Genomic DNA, 17184 nt, shown 5'->3' on the forward strand with positions numbered 1-17184 from the left:
GAATCTATTATTTAAATCTTTAATTGTATATAGAAAAAATATATACACACATAATATTTTAGTGCATCAAACCATACGTATAGTATACAATTTGAAATAATTTATTCCCGTATCTATATTGAAGGAAACTAGTTTAATATGCCAAAGGATTCGTTAAATAATTAGGGAGTTAATTAGTTTAATTTAATAATTTTTCTTTGAATTGATCAATATGTAAGTTAATTTAATATATGCTATATAATTCATTATAATTGCAATATATATGATTATATAATTCATAAAGAAAAAAATTAATTATATGACATGATACGACAAGACCATCAAAAGTTGTGTTTCTCTTGTTGACATTTTTCTTTCTATTGATATTTACCAAAATATCATAAAAATTTAGATGCTCACCCTTCCATACACATATACAAACATCTCAATATATATTTACCTATCTTAACATGTATTCCTTCTATCGCTACCTTATATATTACATGTGTATATACATATATGTATATATCAACTGGACGAGACAACTAACATCTGGCATGCAATTGGTTTATAGTTAATTTGCTGGACATGCAAACTTTAATTTGTAAGCGTTCAAAATTTTCCATGCAAAACATACTAATTACACTCCAAGAGTATTCTAATACCATAAAAACTTAGTTATGATATATATATATGTATATGATAGATATATATATATATATATATATATGGATATATATTGTGATTAGTATTTGTTCTTGTGTTGTGAAATATATAAGCCAATTTAGTCAGAAAACAAAATCATATAAACAATATAATGATCAAACTAGTAAAAGTAGTGAAAGGACATGAGAGGGTAAAAAACAATATATTTTAGAAATTTAGGATAAAAATAACTATTATTATTATTTAGATTTGATAGAGTAATAACAAGGACTCAAAGTATAAAAGAAGATATAATTTTAATTTAATCAAATACATTTATGTCATTTATCATAAATACAAACATTAGCAAATTCAAAAAGAACATTTTAATGTCACAAAATCCTCTATTAATTTACAAGGTAATGGTATATTAATCTATTGTATCTTTTTGAGTTCAACTATTAGTTCAACAACTTTCTAACTAATACCATTGACTTTTAAAAGTATAAATTTAAATTATTGTTAATATGTAATGTGAACTTTGATATAGAAAAAAAAAAGATATCTATGGTTTTTGTATTTTCTTTTTAAAAAAAATTAAAAAGTAAAATGGTAGTAATTGTAAGAGATCAAGACATACAATTAAGTTGGATTGTTAGGTGGTGGCCATATTAGTTGAGGGTTAAGAGATAATATTTGTGAGTGTGGTTGCCAAGTATAATTGACTTCAAGTGTGAATGTATGTTGGGGATAATACAGAAGAGAGTAGGTAGATACATGCATTACAGTGAAGCAATAGCTTTTAATTAAAATGGATGGCACGATTGAATAATTTTATATAAGTACAGCCTTGCAACAATTTACTAATTATTATTTTTTAATTACATTACCTTAAATCAAAAGATTTTCCCATATCCCCTATTAAAAACATAACATTTATGGAGATAATTTGGGTATTCCACTTGCAGTTTTAGAATGCACCACATCATACCTTACATTGTATATTCTACTATATTAAAATTATCTACCCCCCCATTCCTTATTAATAGCTATTCAACCGTTGTATCATTTTATATATACCCCCTCCCGCTCCTTGGGCACACATGATAAAATACCATGACTAGAAAGAAGGTTAAGCTTGCTTATATCACTAATAACTCTGCAAGAAAAGCCACATTCAAGAAAAGAAAGAAGGAGCTGATGAAGAAAGTGAGTGAACTTAGCACTCTTTGCGATGTCAAAGCCTATGCAATTATTTACAACCCTTATGACTCGTAACCAGATCTTTGGTTTTCCCCTCTTGGAGCCCAACACGTGCTTGTTGACTTTAAAAGGATGCCCAAGATGGAGCAGAGTAAGAAGATGGTGAATCAAGAGAGCTTCCTGCACCGGAAGATCACTAAGGCAACGAACCAACTAAAGAAGCAGCGCAATGATAATCGCGAGAAGGAGATAACAAATATCATGATATACTCGAGGGATCCGGTAGAACGTGCAAAACATTTGGCAATAGTGCTAGGGATACTTTGGAGAGCCAAGTTGTATACAAAGTTCAGTAGATGTGAGTTCTAGTTGGATCAAATAGCATTCTTGGGGAATATTGTGTCGAAAGATGGGGTATCTGTTGATTCAGCAAAGGTAGAGATAGTGGTAAAGTAAGAGGATTGAAACACTCAACAAGTCACCTCAGCCTCAGGAGGCGACAGACAGAGGAGTGATGAAGGGTCCTGGTGAGACTTTCACTCAAATCTAGGAGGATTCTATGGTGCAGAAGTTGTAACAGCTGTAGATGCAGTTCATTGATGGGATGAATCCTCAAGCATAGCAACAGCCTTATGTAGGGTCTAACGGGGAACATGCAGAGGTGATGGTGCCATTCACAAATCAGAATAACCAAAATAATGGATTGATATGGTCTAGTGTGTTTAATTACCTTTAGGAATTGAGTATTATGATATTTAATTTTGAATATTTTGGGGTGTTGTTGGAGATGTACTTTAAATAACCAAGTAAATTTCACCATAGAGATATGTTGTCAGTTTCTTAGTCGTCATAGTCATCGTCAAAACTGTTGTAGCTGTCATCGTCGTAGTCATAGTCGTTGGGTCACATATAAGCATGTACTTAGATTGCTTTATGTTATGATTTTCTTTAGATTAATCTTTAACTCAATATTTTATATTTCATGTGCTAGTGCTACTCTTCATTCTTTAATTTCTCCCTTTTCCCGGCTTGACGTGTCTGTATTACTATTTGTTAAAATATAAGCATGCTCAATATAAATTTATTCTATCAGAATGCTCTTTTCTCTTCTTTCTTTTCTTTTTTTATACACAAGTGAGAGAGGACAGAAGCATTATTGATGCACTATATATAGAAATTCAGTTTAGTTAGGAGGAAGATTAAGCTAGCTAGATACTCAAATTTGTTTAGATTTCAAATGAGATGTTTGTATAGAATTTAATAAACATGGATGCGCTCTCCAGATCATTGAATTAAAATTTGGGATAATGGCATTAAGGAATAATATTTTCCTCAAAGAAAATCCCGATATAATCCAAATATCTAAAATAATTAATATTTTGATTAATCTGAAATTTAAATATAATTCTAATAATTTTATTTTAGTCAAAACATGCAATATTTTAAATAACTAAAATATATTGAAGAATCTCTAACGATCATAAATAAAATTTCACGATGCAATTATTTTGTTCAGAATATGGAAAAAACGTGAAATAAATAATTTTCAAACTCAACAATCTGTGAATTGTTAACTAATACTTTATGCAAGAAGAAATGTACAATATATATATATGCATATTTAAATATATACAAAAACATAGAATAATAAATATAGAAAAAAAATTTTGACGGCTAATTTCAAACACTTTAAGCAATTAATATTTTGAATTTCTTTTACATATATAAATACTCAAAAATCAATGATATATAGTTTCTTACTACTAAAAAAAATGTTACTGATTTAAAACAAGACCATATTTAACTCCAGTGACACAAACTACAACATTAAAACTTTTTCAATATTATAGTATGTTACTCTAGTAACTGTAGTACGATGTTGCAATTGATTCTTAAAGACAATGACCGGTATTTAACCTTTCTTAATGGGATCACTTATTCAGAACCAATTTATACTTTTGCGATAACAGTTTCAAAATTTCATAAGATACTAAATATTTTTTAAAAAATGAAGATAAATGTAATAATACAATAAATTATAATTAATTTTAACATATGATAGCATCATATATTTATTTTTATTTACATAAGAGTCGAATCTTCAATTTTTATTTTTATAGAGGTAGAGAAATACCACTTGATTTAAAAGTCAAGTATTATCATGCCTTAATTATATTTAACTTTAGAAGGATTGATTTCTATTAAAGTGGTTTGTAATGAAGTAAAGATCCTAGAATTAGAACTATTGGGCCTTTGGCTCGATCATTAAGGGATGGCATCAGTTCCCATTAATGAAGAACACGTCTACTCACAATTTTACATAAAAAGTTAACAAGTTAGCCAAATTATCACCTACATACCTTTTTATATATTCTGTTAACTTCTAATATCAACCATTTTCTAATAAAAATATATTGAATGTATTTATTTATTTGTTTTTGTGAATATGTCAATTTAGTGATATATAAAAGAACTTAAGTTCAATTACCTTGTTTAAAATTAAATTTCCAGTCCGTTTTATATATGGATTATAGAATTAATTATATTGATATTTGATTGTAACATTTCATTTTCTCACATAATTGTTTACATTAATATTTAATTTTAATTTTATTAAAAATTTTAATTAAAAAGTTAGCATAATTTTTAATTTTTAAAAATTCAATTATACAATTAACACAAGTACAACATATTAATAAAGTGCCATCTTTACCAAATAAAGGGAAGTAAACATAGTTAGTTATATTCGATGAATCACTCTTTTATCATTGTAAGTGTTTATCTATATATATATCTATATATAATCTCTCTAAATAAGACACACACAACAAAGTTATAATATTTAAGAATACAAAAAGAAATAAAAAGATAAAAAAATCATAACACATTACATAAAAAAATCATAACATAATATATCCTTTATAGATAAGCCAAATTCATAGTTAATAAGTGAAATACAAAGTAAATCTTTATATATCATATGGATGTTCCCTTGTTTTAATGTGTTAAAAACTCATAGCTAATGCCATTTGCATACCATTTTATATGAATGCTTGAACTTTTATAAATTTAATAGAAGATTAAAAATGTATGAGTTTTTATATGATTTGTTAACTCTTTATATAAAAGCTAACATTAATGAGGAACATGTATATCTAACAAATCATTAAGTAACACTTTGGCACTCCACTTAATGTTTTAGAATGCACCATATCTTACCTTAGATGGCATATTCTACTATATTATAATGCTCCATTCCCCGTTCCTTACTAATAACTCTTGCTCCTTGGCTAGACACACAACAATGTCAAAGCCTGTGCAATCATTTACAACCCCTATGACTTGTAACCAGAGGTTTGGTGTTCCCCTCTCAGAGCCCAACACGTGTTGGATGACTTCAAGAGGATTTCCGAGATGGAGCATAACAAGAAGATTACGAATTAAAAGAGCTTCCTTTGATAGATGATCACCAAGGAAACTGACCAAGTGAAGAAGAAACACAAAGACAATAAGGAGAAGTAAATCATGCATATCATGTTTCAAAGCCTTGTTGGGAAGCCCCTCCACCAACTCAACCTCATTGATCTCAATAGGGTTGGTTAATTAAACAAAACCTCAAAGAAATCCAAAAAAAGATAGAAACACTCAATAAAACACCTTAACCTAAGGGGGCCACAAATGGAGGAGTGATGAAGGGTCCAGGGGAGACATCGTCTCTGATCAACGAGGATTCTCTATCGCATAAGCTTCAGCAATCATAGTGATGATTCATTGATGGTATTAACCCGTAAGCACAACAATAGCTCATTTAGGGTTTGGTAACGGGGACCAAGTGGAGATGATGGTGCTGTTTGATAAGCACAATTAGAATAATACACTAATATGCTCTAGAGGTTTAATTATTCTTAGGAATGGAATGATAAGATGTTTGATTTTGAATTGTTTGGATTGTTGTTGAGAGGTACTTAAATAACCAATTACAATCCACCAAAGATATATATCTTCAAATTCTTAATGGTTGTAGTTGTTGTTGTCATAGTACTAGTCATCGCGAAATAGTCAACATAGTCATCACATCGCATCGCATGCATGCATGTAAAGGTATTGGTTTGCATTAGAATTAATCTTCTCTTCAATATTTTATATCTCATGTACTAGAACTACTCTTTTATTTTTTATTTTCTCTCTTGCCCCAGGTTGATGTCGCTTCATTGCTATTTGTTAAAATACATGCATGTCCAATGTAGTTTTAAACTATTGGAATGTTTTTCTCTCTTTTTTTCCTTTCTTTTATTTTCTTATATGTAGTGGAGTGATGATAGAAGCATTATTGATGTAGTATATATAGAAATTCAGTCTATTTAGGATGATGATTAAGTTTGCTAGCCACTCAAATTTTTTTTAGATTTCAAATGAGATTTTTGTATGGGATTTAATATATATGAATACACGTTTGGATCTTAGACTTAAAATTTAGGATACTGAGATTAAGAAATAATATTTTCATTAAAGAAAATCCTGATATATTATGACCATCTTAAACAATTAATATTTTTATTAATATGAAATTATACTTATATCAAGAAAAATATGTCAAACTAAATTATAAATATGTTATTCAATTACTTGAATAGACTTATTTCGACTTTTAACTAGCTAATAGATAGATAGATTGTTTTATCTTTTTTCCTATATTTTAAAAAGCTAAAAAATTACTCTCACATATATATTACCAATTTAGAGTGTTGATGAGAAGTCTACGTGTACTAGCTCCTTTGAGTATTTAGATAGTATCTTGTATATTTTGCTAAATATGCGATATTAAGAATAAGGATTGTTTTACATATATATACACACACACACACACACATGTAATCTTTAATTAGTTTTAGTTATTTATATGTATAGTAGCATGTAATCTATAACTTATCATAATTATCTTAAAGGTTAGAAGCAATAATGGATAGTGAATTGTTTCCTTCTAGTGGTTTTCTGAACATGGTTGTGCCTTCTCTTCCTTCTTAATTTGTATTATGATTGTCCGATATATTTTTTAATGGCACTTCTCCTTGTGTTTGTAATGATTAATTATCATTGATAAATTTTATTTTATTTGAAAAAAATAATATAAAAGGTCAATATGGAGTATTGAACCATGCTAGTATCATTTTGTTTACTAGAAGAGAGACAACATATTTATATTATTACTGCATTAATTTGGCAAGAACTATACTTTGATTTCTTTAAAATTTGTTAGATATCACAAAAGTTAATATGTATTCATCTATATTACTTTTGTTGTTATATTTTAAATTTGAATCATACTAATCATTCCTTAACAATATGATTGGGATTTCCTATCTTTATAAGAGATTTTGGATTCGAATTATGTTTTTCGTACATTATCTTTAGGAGATTGTGTCACCTAATTAATGAAATATATGAATTTTTATTAAAAAAAATTAAATCCTAAATTTTATTTTCATTTTTCAGAATTAATATTCTTTTTGAAAAGTAAGAGAGCTTTTATCAATAACAAATATATTTATAAAACTAACCATTAGGGATTCCTATATGCCAAAACCAACCATAAGTATCATCTAAATACATGAGACCTTATAGCATAAAACAAGTGCATCATCTAAAAAGTGGCAGAAACAACCATAAAATGGTCTAAACACTACATTACATATCTAAAACAAATTAGTGTAGTGGATTTCTTAGTTGCATGTAGTTGATTGAAAGCAAAGATGCATAATTTTCTTCTTCTTTTCCTTCTTTTGTATGCCTTATTATGTATTTTAAGTATTTTTTTTGCACATATGATCTTTAAACAAGTCTTCTTTTTCAAAATAATTATTGGTTATTAGTTATAGCTTCATGAAAAAATGTAAGTATTATTGTGAACAAAGAAAATAAAAAATAAAGCTCGATTGCATACAGTAGTTAATTGTCTACTAAATGTATATAATTTGTTGTGATATAGAGAGATATTATAACTTTAATAATTGTGATTAATAGTATTTGTAACGGCCCCAGAATTTTAAATGAAGATGTATGTATCAAAAATTTTAAATGCGGAAGCGAAATAAAAATTCTGATTAACATCCCTTACACAATAACCATAAATGTATTCAACGTATGAAAGAATAAGCTAATTAAAAGAAATACTCGAAATAAAAACTATAAATAGAACTATAAAATCTTTAAGCGTCTAACTCGCCGTCTTCCTGCGGAACGGGCTCGGGAACCACGTCTTCCTGATCTGAAATGGTTAAGAAAGGAATAAACTACACTAGCCTAGTAAAGACATCACACTACCTCACTGCCACAGAAGTAAAAGTTGGTAGAAAACAAAAACGACCAATAAAGCATAATATATAACAAACTCATTTATTAATGATAAAAACCTTTACTGTCCACTTACTTCAGTGAGATTCGTGAAAATAACATATAGAAACAATAACATTATAACCATCATAAAATCATATACGCTTTATAACATAACACATATTATACTTTTGCACTTCAATAGTCAGAAAACAAATTTACTCTTTTACCAGCCTATTAGTATCCGTGGGGATCCATAGTGGGTCCCCGCTACACGTGAACCATCAACATTAATAATCTGATTCCAGGGCCGTCCCCATACCCCGTCCGGTATGGGTGCCAAAACCATTAACCTCAACACCCCATCCGTTATGAGGGTGAAACAGGCCATCCCCATACCCCGTCCGGTATGGGCACCAAAACCATAAACTTCAATACCCCGTCCGGTATGAGGGTGAAACGGGCCGTCCCCATACCCCGTCCGGTATGGGCGCCAAAACACATAAGGTCTCCATACCCCGTCCGATATGAGAGACCACGTTCCCGGTAGGGTTCCATACGATCCGGTCCGTCCACCATCTCCCACGATATCTAGTCAGGCTGTCCACATTATCCATTTATCAATTTACATAACCTTTTTCCCATTTTCCTTGGTCTCAATTTTCCAATCATACACAAACGTGTAAACCAATAATGAACACCAAACAAAACAACACAACATCGGGTTCACCATAATTCAAACCATAATAAACGAAACCATGATTCATGCATACGAAACTATAAAATAAACACATTAGGTACCATACTGCATTTAAAACTATAAAATAGATCAAACAATCACTGACCGAAAAATACATCAGATTCGGGCTCCATTAGCAACCTTAATTAATTATACACAATTCATGAAATACTGTTTTATCATTTATTGAGCTTTAATACCGTGATAGAAAATAGGGTGAGAAATCCTTACTTGTTTTGGGGTCTGAAATCGGCTCTATAATGTGCCTACGGGCTGTTCCTAAATTTCCTGAATTTTTCCCGAAAAATTGAAATGCATTACCGGTACCTGCACGTGTCCCAAAAAAGCCCCAAATCAGACCCAGGGCCCCTTTTCGGCCAATATCAGAATTCCAGCACGGCGGCTCCACCGTGCACCGGCGATGGCACCCCCACCCGCGGCGGCGATCCACCTCGGTTTGGCCATTTTCAGCTGAATTCGGCCAAACTTGCATTGGTTCCTGCGATAAAACAACCCTAGGGCCCTCAGTGAGCCAAAAAATCACGAAAAACTGAGACTTATCGGCGGTGGAGCTCTCAGGTGCGGTGGCTTCTCCGGCGCAAGTTGTGATTTGATGTTTTACTCCGGTCAACCTGTAGAGAAAAGGGCGGTGATCACAGTGGTGTAAAAATTGCATCGAATGGGAACCGGAAAGGGCCTCGTCAGAAGCAAAAACTGAGGGAAGCCGCGGCGGTACCGTTGGACTTCGGCGGTGTTTTCCAATAGATTGGCCGGTGGTTTGTCTCCGATTTGGCCATAGATAGATTCAACATCAAAAAACAAGTCAAGGGGAGAAAATTTACCTCATTTGGCGGTCGGGAAACCCTCCGGTACGGCGGCGGGTGGTGGCGGCCGGCTCCTCCAGTGACTGGATCTTCTTCTCCGGCGAGGGTACTGGCGACTAGGGTTTGGGGTTAGGTGTAGTGAGGTTATTTATAACCTTCCCCTTTCAATCTCAGCCGTCCATCACGATTTAATTTAGGTCGTCCGATCGCGATTAAAATGGGAATAAATCTGGGCCGTTCATCGCAATGCGATCTGTGTCGTCCGCACGCGTGAGATCTGGATCGTCCGTGCGCGTGAGATCTGAGCCGTCCGCACGCATGAGATCTAGACCGTTCGATCACGTGCACGCGGATCGCCGACGTGGCTCCGTCCTGCGTGGCCTCCCGCATCAGCTTCCTTGCCACGCGGCGTGTTCTGGTTGGTTAGGGCTGCTAACTATGCTGCTGATGTGGTGGCTGCTGACGTGGCACAATTTTCCTAAATTGTATTTTGACCCCCGGTTTCTGATTTTTTTTTCAAAAACACCCCCATAATCTAAATTTTCACCCCTTTTTCTCAAAATCAATTTCAATTAAATCCCAAAAATAATTTTACCCTATTTTATCATTATTATTATTATTATTTTTATTAAATTAAATTAAATTAAAACCTTATAAATTAAATATTTAAAAATTAAACTAAAATTCTAATATAAATTAAAATAAATTAAATAATAAAAATAATAAAATTTGGGTGTTACAACTCTCCCCCCTTTAAAGAAATTTGGTTCCCCAAATTTGCCTCTTACTCTTAGTCGAACAAATGGGGATGCTGGGCTCTAAAATCTGATTCTAGCTCCCAGGTAGCCTCCCTTGGCGTGTGGTTCTGCCACACGACCTTTACAAATGATATTTCTCGGTTGCGGAGTATCCTGCTCTCTCGGTCCGTGATACCGACTGGTACTTCTTCATAAGATAAGTCCTCTTGGAGTAGAAGCGGTTCATGAGCCAAGACATGAGAGGGGTCTGGGTTGTACTTACGTAGCATGGATACGTGGAACACATTATGGACCTTGGAGAGCTCTGGAGGCAGTGTTAGTCTGTAGGCAGCAGTACCAATCCTGTCTAAGATTTCGAAAGGTCCAATAAATCGGGGGTTCAATTTTTCCCTCCTGTCGAACCTACTGATTCATTTAAAAGGAGTGACCTTAAGGAATACCCAGTCGCCTTTCTCAAACATTAGATCTCTCTTTCGGGTGTCCGCATAACTCTTTTGCCTGCTCTAAGCTGTCTGAATGTTCTTTCTGATTTTAACTATTTTAGACGTGGTCTCCTCTACCAACTCCGGGCCGAACAATCTTCTATCGCCCACTTCTTCCCAACAAATCGGTGATATGCACGGGCGCCCATATAACGCCTCATATGGAGCTATGCCGATGCTTGCTTGGTAGCTGTTGTTGTAGGCAAACTCTATTAGGGGTAGATGGTCGTCCCAATGACCCCCGGAGTCAAGGACACATGCTCGGAGCATATCCTCAAGTCTACGAATTGTCCTTTCTGATTGTCCATCAGTGTGAGGATGGAAGGCAGTACTGAGAGACATCTTTGTTCCCATGGCTTGCTGAAAGCTACTCTAAAATTGAGAAGTGAAACTGGGGTCCCTGTCGGATACCACTGTCACTAGAACTCCGTGCAATCTGATTATTTTCTGGATATACATTCTTGCCAACTTGTCCAAGGGTTGGTCATTCTGATGGCCAAGAAGTGGATTTGGTAAGCCAGTCAACGATTACCCAGATGGCGTCATGTCCTGAACGTGCCTTGGGTAATCCCGTTACGAAGTCCATGGTGATGTGTTCCCACTTCCACTCCGGAATCGGTAACGGCTGAAGTAGCTCACCTGGGCGCTGATGCTCTGCCTTGACCTGCTGATATACCAAGCACTTGGATACAAAGTCGGCTATGTCTCTCTTCATCCCATTCCACCAAAATCGGGGTCGCATGCCTTGGTACATTTTGGTGCTTCCGGATGCATGGCAAACTTCGAGTTATGGGACTCTGTCATGATGTCTCTCTTTAACTCATTATCATCTGGGACACACACCTTGTCTTGGAAACAGAGTAATCCATTGGCAGAGATTCAGAATGCTGAGCTCACACCCTGTTCTGCATCCTTCTTGCGGGCTACTAGGGCGGGGTCGACTGACTGGGCTTCCCTTATTCTCTGGATTAACTCGGGCTGGACTGTTAGGCGGCCCAAACATGTGACCTCCTCAAGTCCTGAAGTCGAACCTGTTGTGTGGCCCTAATTTGCCTACATTCTGAAACCATTAAATGGGCTAAGATAACTGCACTTTTCCTGTTGAGAACATCTGCTACCACGTTGCCCTTACCCGGATGGTATAAGATATCACAATCATAGTCTTTAAGGAGTTCTATCCACCTTCTCTGACGCATGTTGAGATCCTTCTGAGTGAATATATGTTTTCAACTCTTATGATCTGTATAGATCTGAAAGGTCTCTCCGTATAAGTAGTGGCGCCAGGTTTTCAAGGCGTCTATGATTGCGGCAAGCTCCAAGTCATGGGTGGGATAATTCTTCTTATGATTTTTTAACTGCCTGGACCCACATGCTATTGACCTTTCTATGCTGCATCAGGACACAACCCAGGCATAGATAGAAGGCATCACTATAAACTGTATATCCTCCCGATCCACTCGGTAAAGCCAGTACGGGTGCAGTAGTCAGCCGCTTCTTTAATTCTAAAAAACTTCTTTCGCAGTCCTCATTCCTCTTAAATTTGGCATTCTTCTTTGTGAGTCGGGTTAGAGGAGCTGCTAGGCTGGAGAATCCTTCAACAAACCTGCGGTAATAACCTGCCATCTCCAGGAAACTCTGAATTTCCTTAACTGATGTCAACTTCTCCCAGCCAAGTACCGCTTCAACCTTTTCGGGATTCACTGATACTCATTCCTTCGATATGATGTGTCTTAGGAAGGCGGTCTGCTCAAGCCAGAATCCACACTTACTCAACTTTGTATATAACTTCTTATTTCTGAGGACCTGCAAAACTTGGGCAAGATGGGGAGCATGTTCTTCTCTGCTTTTTTGAGTAGACTAAGATGTCATCGATGAACACGATAACAAATTGATCTAAGAACTCTCTGAAGACCCTGTTCATCAGATCCATAAAGATTGTCGGGGCGTTGGTTAGCCCAAATGGCATGACCAGGAACTCATAGTGTCCGTACCTGGTTCGAAAGGCCGTCTTGGGGATGTCTTCTGTTCTTATCTTCACCTGATGGTAACCTGATCGCAGATCTATTTTAGAGAAGACCTGTGCACTCTACAGTTGATCGAAGAGGTCATCAATTCTTGGAAGGGGATATTTGTTCTTGATCGTAACCTTGTTCAATCCTCTGTAATCAATACACAGTCTCAACGTTCCATCTCCCTTCCTTGCAAAAGTGACTTCGGCACCCCAAGGGGACACACTGTGTCTAATAAAATCACTTTCTTGCAATTCAGTGATCTGTTTCCTCAACTTTTTCATCTCAATACGGCTCATGCGGTAAGGAGCAACCGAAATGGCTGTAAGTCTATAGTGAACTCGACTTCCCTGTCCACTGTTAGTCCGGGTAGTTCGTCTGGAAAGACATCTGGAAAGTCTCGGACTACCGGAATCTCTTGGATACAAATTTCCTTTTTGGGCTTGCCTAGTTAAAGAAAATAGCAAGATTAAGGTACAAAAAAAATTAAGAAAACTTACCATCAAGGAATAAGTACTAAATGATTTTATTAATTTGTAAATGGCTACTCATTGGGAGGATTAAATACAATTTTCTTGTTAAAGCAATCTATGGTGGCGTGATGCGCCGCTAACCAATCCATTCCTAAGATTACATCAAAATCCCCCGTGTCTAACTCTATCAGGTCTACACTCAGTTTTCTATTTGCTATCTCCATGGCACAAGCCCTGTAGATAACTTTTCCTAATAGTGTTTCACCCCCAGCAGTAGACACAAACAACAATGAATCAAGTTTATCAGGTGATACATTAAGTTTGGAAGCAAAAACATGTGAAAAAAATGAATGCGATGCACTAGTGTCAAATAAAACATGAGCAATATAGTCACCGATAGTGTACATACCTTGTACCACGTCCGGGTCGGCGTCGACATCCTGTTGGGTAAGGTTGTAAACCCTGCCCTGAAAAGGAGGTCTCCCTTGGTTCTGGTTCCTCGGGCACTCTCTCGAATAGTGCTGGGCACTACCACATAGCGACAGATGTTGTTGAGGTGGTAGCATGGTCGGTCCCCGTGATCCCTGCCACAGTGCTGGCAGATCTTTCCACATGCTGCCCCTGGAGCCTGAGGAGGGGCCTGGATCACTAGTCTGGGCCTCTTATTTTATTGGACCGACACAGTAGGTGCTGGTCTGTAGGGTGGAGCCGAGGGTCGGTGACTCCCTGCTGACTGAGGATGGGTGTTGAAACTCCTCTCCACAATCTGTGCCTTTGCTAGAACGGCTGAGTATGTCTTGAGCTCCAGTACCAATAAGTGTTGCTTGATTTCAAGGCGGAGGCCCTACTGGAATCTCCTAGCCTTCCTACCTTCATCCATCAATGTCTCCGGGGAGTATCAGCCCAACTCTAGGAACTTACTAGCATATTCCGATACCGTCATGTTTCCCTGGACCAGCTGAACAAACTCCATCTCCTTCAGGTGTCGGATGTGCTCAGGGAGATACTCTGCATAGAAGGCTGTTAAGAACTGCTCCCAAGTGGCTGGTGTAGGCATGGTGGTCTGCTTGAGCTCCCACCAGCATGTAGGAAGCAAGGGCAGCTCTCTGCTCAGGAACCACTCTCAAGGTCTTGAAAGCTCTCTTAGTCTCTGCCAACCAGTACTAGGCATCTTCAAAAGAGGATCCCCCTGCAAAAGTGGAAGGGTTCAGTCTCCTGTACCTCTCTATGTAGCATGGGTCAATCAAGGAAGGAGCTGGGTCCCGTGGAAGAGGGACTTGGCCCGGCTGGGGATAGACTGGGGGGCCTTATGGTGGCACCTGCTGATATGGTGGGGGCATCGGATTGTACTATGGCAGTGCCAGACAGTACGGTTGCTGGGGCACCGGTTCATACTACGGCGGTTGTGCCGGGTGGTACTGTGGTGGAGCAGGCTCATGCCAGGGTGGCTCGGGATCCGCTTACTGTATCGGTGGCTCAACCCATGGTAGTGGGGGAGGTTCGGGTAACTCCCTTCTCTCCTCTCAACCTTGTTGGGCAGCCATGATCCTTTCCAGTATCTCAAATATTCTGTCCACATCTTCCCGAAGCGAATCATCTTGGGCTACCCAGTTTAGTGGGGGTCTTCCTCTCCTTATTTCTTTGCACCTGCATTTCACACGGAAGAGTTGAGTAACGATTTATCGGTGGGTATTTCTCTAAGCATTATTGTGTAAGGGATGAGTCTGAGGAACGCAGCTCTGATACCAACTGTAACGGCCCCGGAATTTTAAATGAAGATGTATATATCAAAAATTTTAAATGCGGAAACGAAATAAAAATTCTGATTAACATCCCTTACACAATAACCATAAACGTATTCAACGTATGAAAGAATAAGCTAATTAAAAGAAATACTCGAAATAAAAACTATAAATAGAACTATAAAATCTTTAGGTATCTAACTCGCTGTCTTCCTGCGGAACGGGCTCGGTAACCACATCTTCCTGATATGAAATAGTTAAGAAAGGAATGAGCTACACTAGCCCAGTAAAGACATCACACTATCTCACTACCACAGAAGTAAAGGTTGGTAGAAAATAAAAACGTCCAATGGAACATAATTTATAACAAACTCATTTATTAATGATAAAAACCTTTACTGTCCACTTACCTCAGTGAGATTCGTAAAAATAATATATGGAAACAATAACATTATAACCATCATAAAATCATATACGCTTTATAACATAACACATGTTATACTTTTGTACTTCAATAATCAGACAACAAATTTTCTCTTTTACCAGCCTACTAGTATCCATGGGGATCCATAGGGGGTCCCCGCTGCACGTGAACCATCAACATTAATAATCTGATTCTAGGGCTATCCCTATACCCCGTCCGGTATGGGTGCCAAAACAATGAACCTTAACACACCGTACCCATACCCCGTCCGGTATGGGAGCCAAAACCATAAACCTCAATACCCCGTCCGGTATGAGGGTTAAACGGGCCGTCCCCATACCCCGTCTAGGATGGGCGCCAAAACACATAAGGTCTCCATACCCCGTCCGATATGAGAGACCACGTTCCTGGTAGGGTTCCCTACGGATCCAGTCCGTCCACCATCTCCAAGGATATCTAGTCAGACTGTCCATATTATCCATTTATCAATTCACATAACCTTTTTTCCATTTTCCTTGGTCTCAATTTTTCAATCATACACAAACACGTAAACCAATAATGAACACCAAACAAAACAACACAACATCAGGTTCACTATAATTCAAACCATAATAAAAGAAACCATGATTCATGCATACGAAACCATAAAATGAACACATTAGGTACCATACTGCATTTAAAACTATAAAATAGATCAAACAACAACTGACCGAAAAATACATCAGATTCGGGCTCCATTAGCAACCTTAATTAATTATACACAATTCATGAAATACTGTTTTATCATTTATTGAGCTTTAATACCGTGGTAGAAAATAGGGTGAGAAATTCTTACTTGTTTCGGGGTCTGAAATCGGCTCTACAATGTGCCTACGGGCTGTCCCTAAATTCCCTGAATTTTCTCCGGGAAACTGAAACGCACTACCAGTACCTGCACGTGTCCCAAAAAACCCCAAATCATACCCAGGGCCTCTTTTTCACCAATATCAGAATTTCGGCACGGCGGCTCTGTCGAGCTCCGACGACGGCACCACCGCCCGCGGCGGCGATCCGCCTCGGGTTGACCATTTTCGGTTGTTTTTGGTCGAATTTTGCCAAACTTGCATTGGTTCGTACGATAAAAGAACCCTAAGGCCCTCGGTGGGCAAAAAAATCACGAAAAACTGAGACTTACCAACGGCGGGACTCTCGGATGCGGCGGCTTCTCCGGCGCGAGTCAAGATTTGATGTTTTGCTCTGGTCAACCTGTAGAGAAAAGGACGGTGATCACAATGGAGTAAAAATTGCATCGAACAGGAACCGGAAAAGGCCTCATCAGAGGCAAAAACCGAGGGAAGCTGCGGCTGCGGCGCTGGACTTCGGCGGTATTTTCCGGCCGATTGGCCGGTGGTTTGGATCTAATTTTGCCATAGGCGGATTCAGCATCGAAAAATGAGCCAAGGGGAGAAACTTTACGTCGTTTAGCAGTCGAAAAACCCTCCGATGCGGCGGCAGGTGGCGGCGGCCGGCTCCTCCGGTGACTGGTTCTTCTTCTCCGGCGAGGGTATTGGCGGCTAGGGTTTGGGGTCGGGTGTGG

Source organism: Carica papaya, chromosome 2, assembly GCF_054855325.1.
Source record: "Carica papaya isolate Zhongbai chromosome 2, ASM5485532v1, whole genome shotgun sequence".
Classification (NCBI taxonomy): domain Eukaryota; kingdom Viridiplantae; phylum Streptophyta; class Magnoliopsida; order Brassicales; family Caricaceae; genus Carica; species Carica papaya.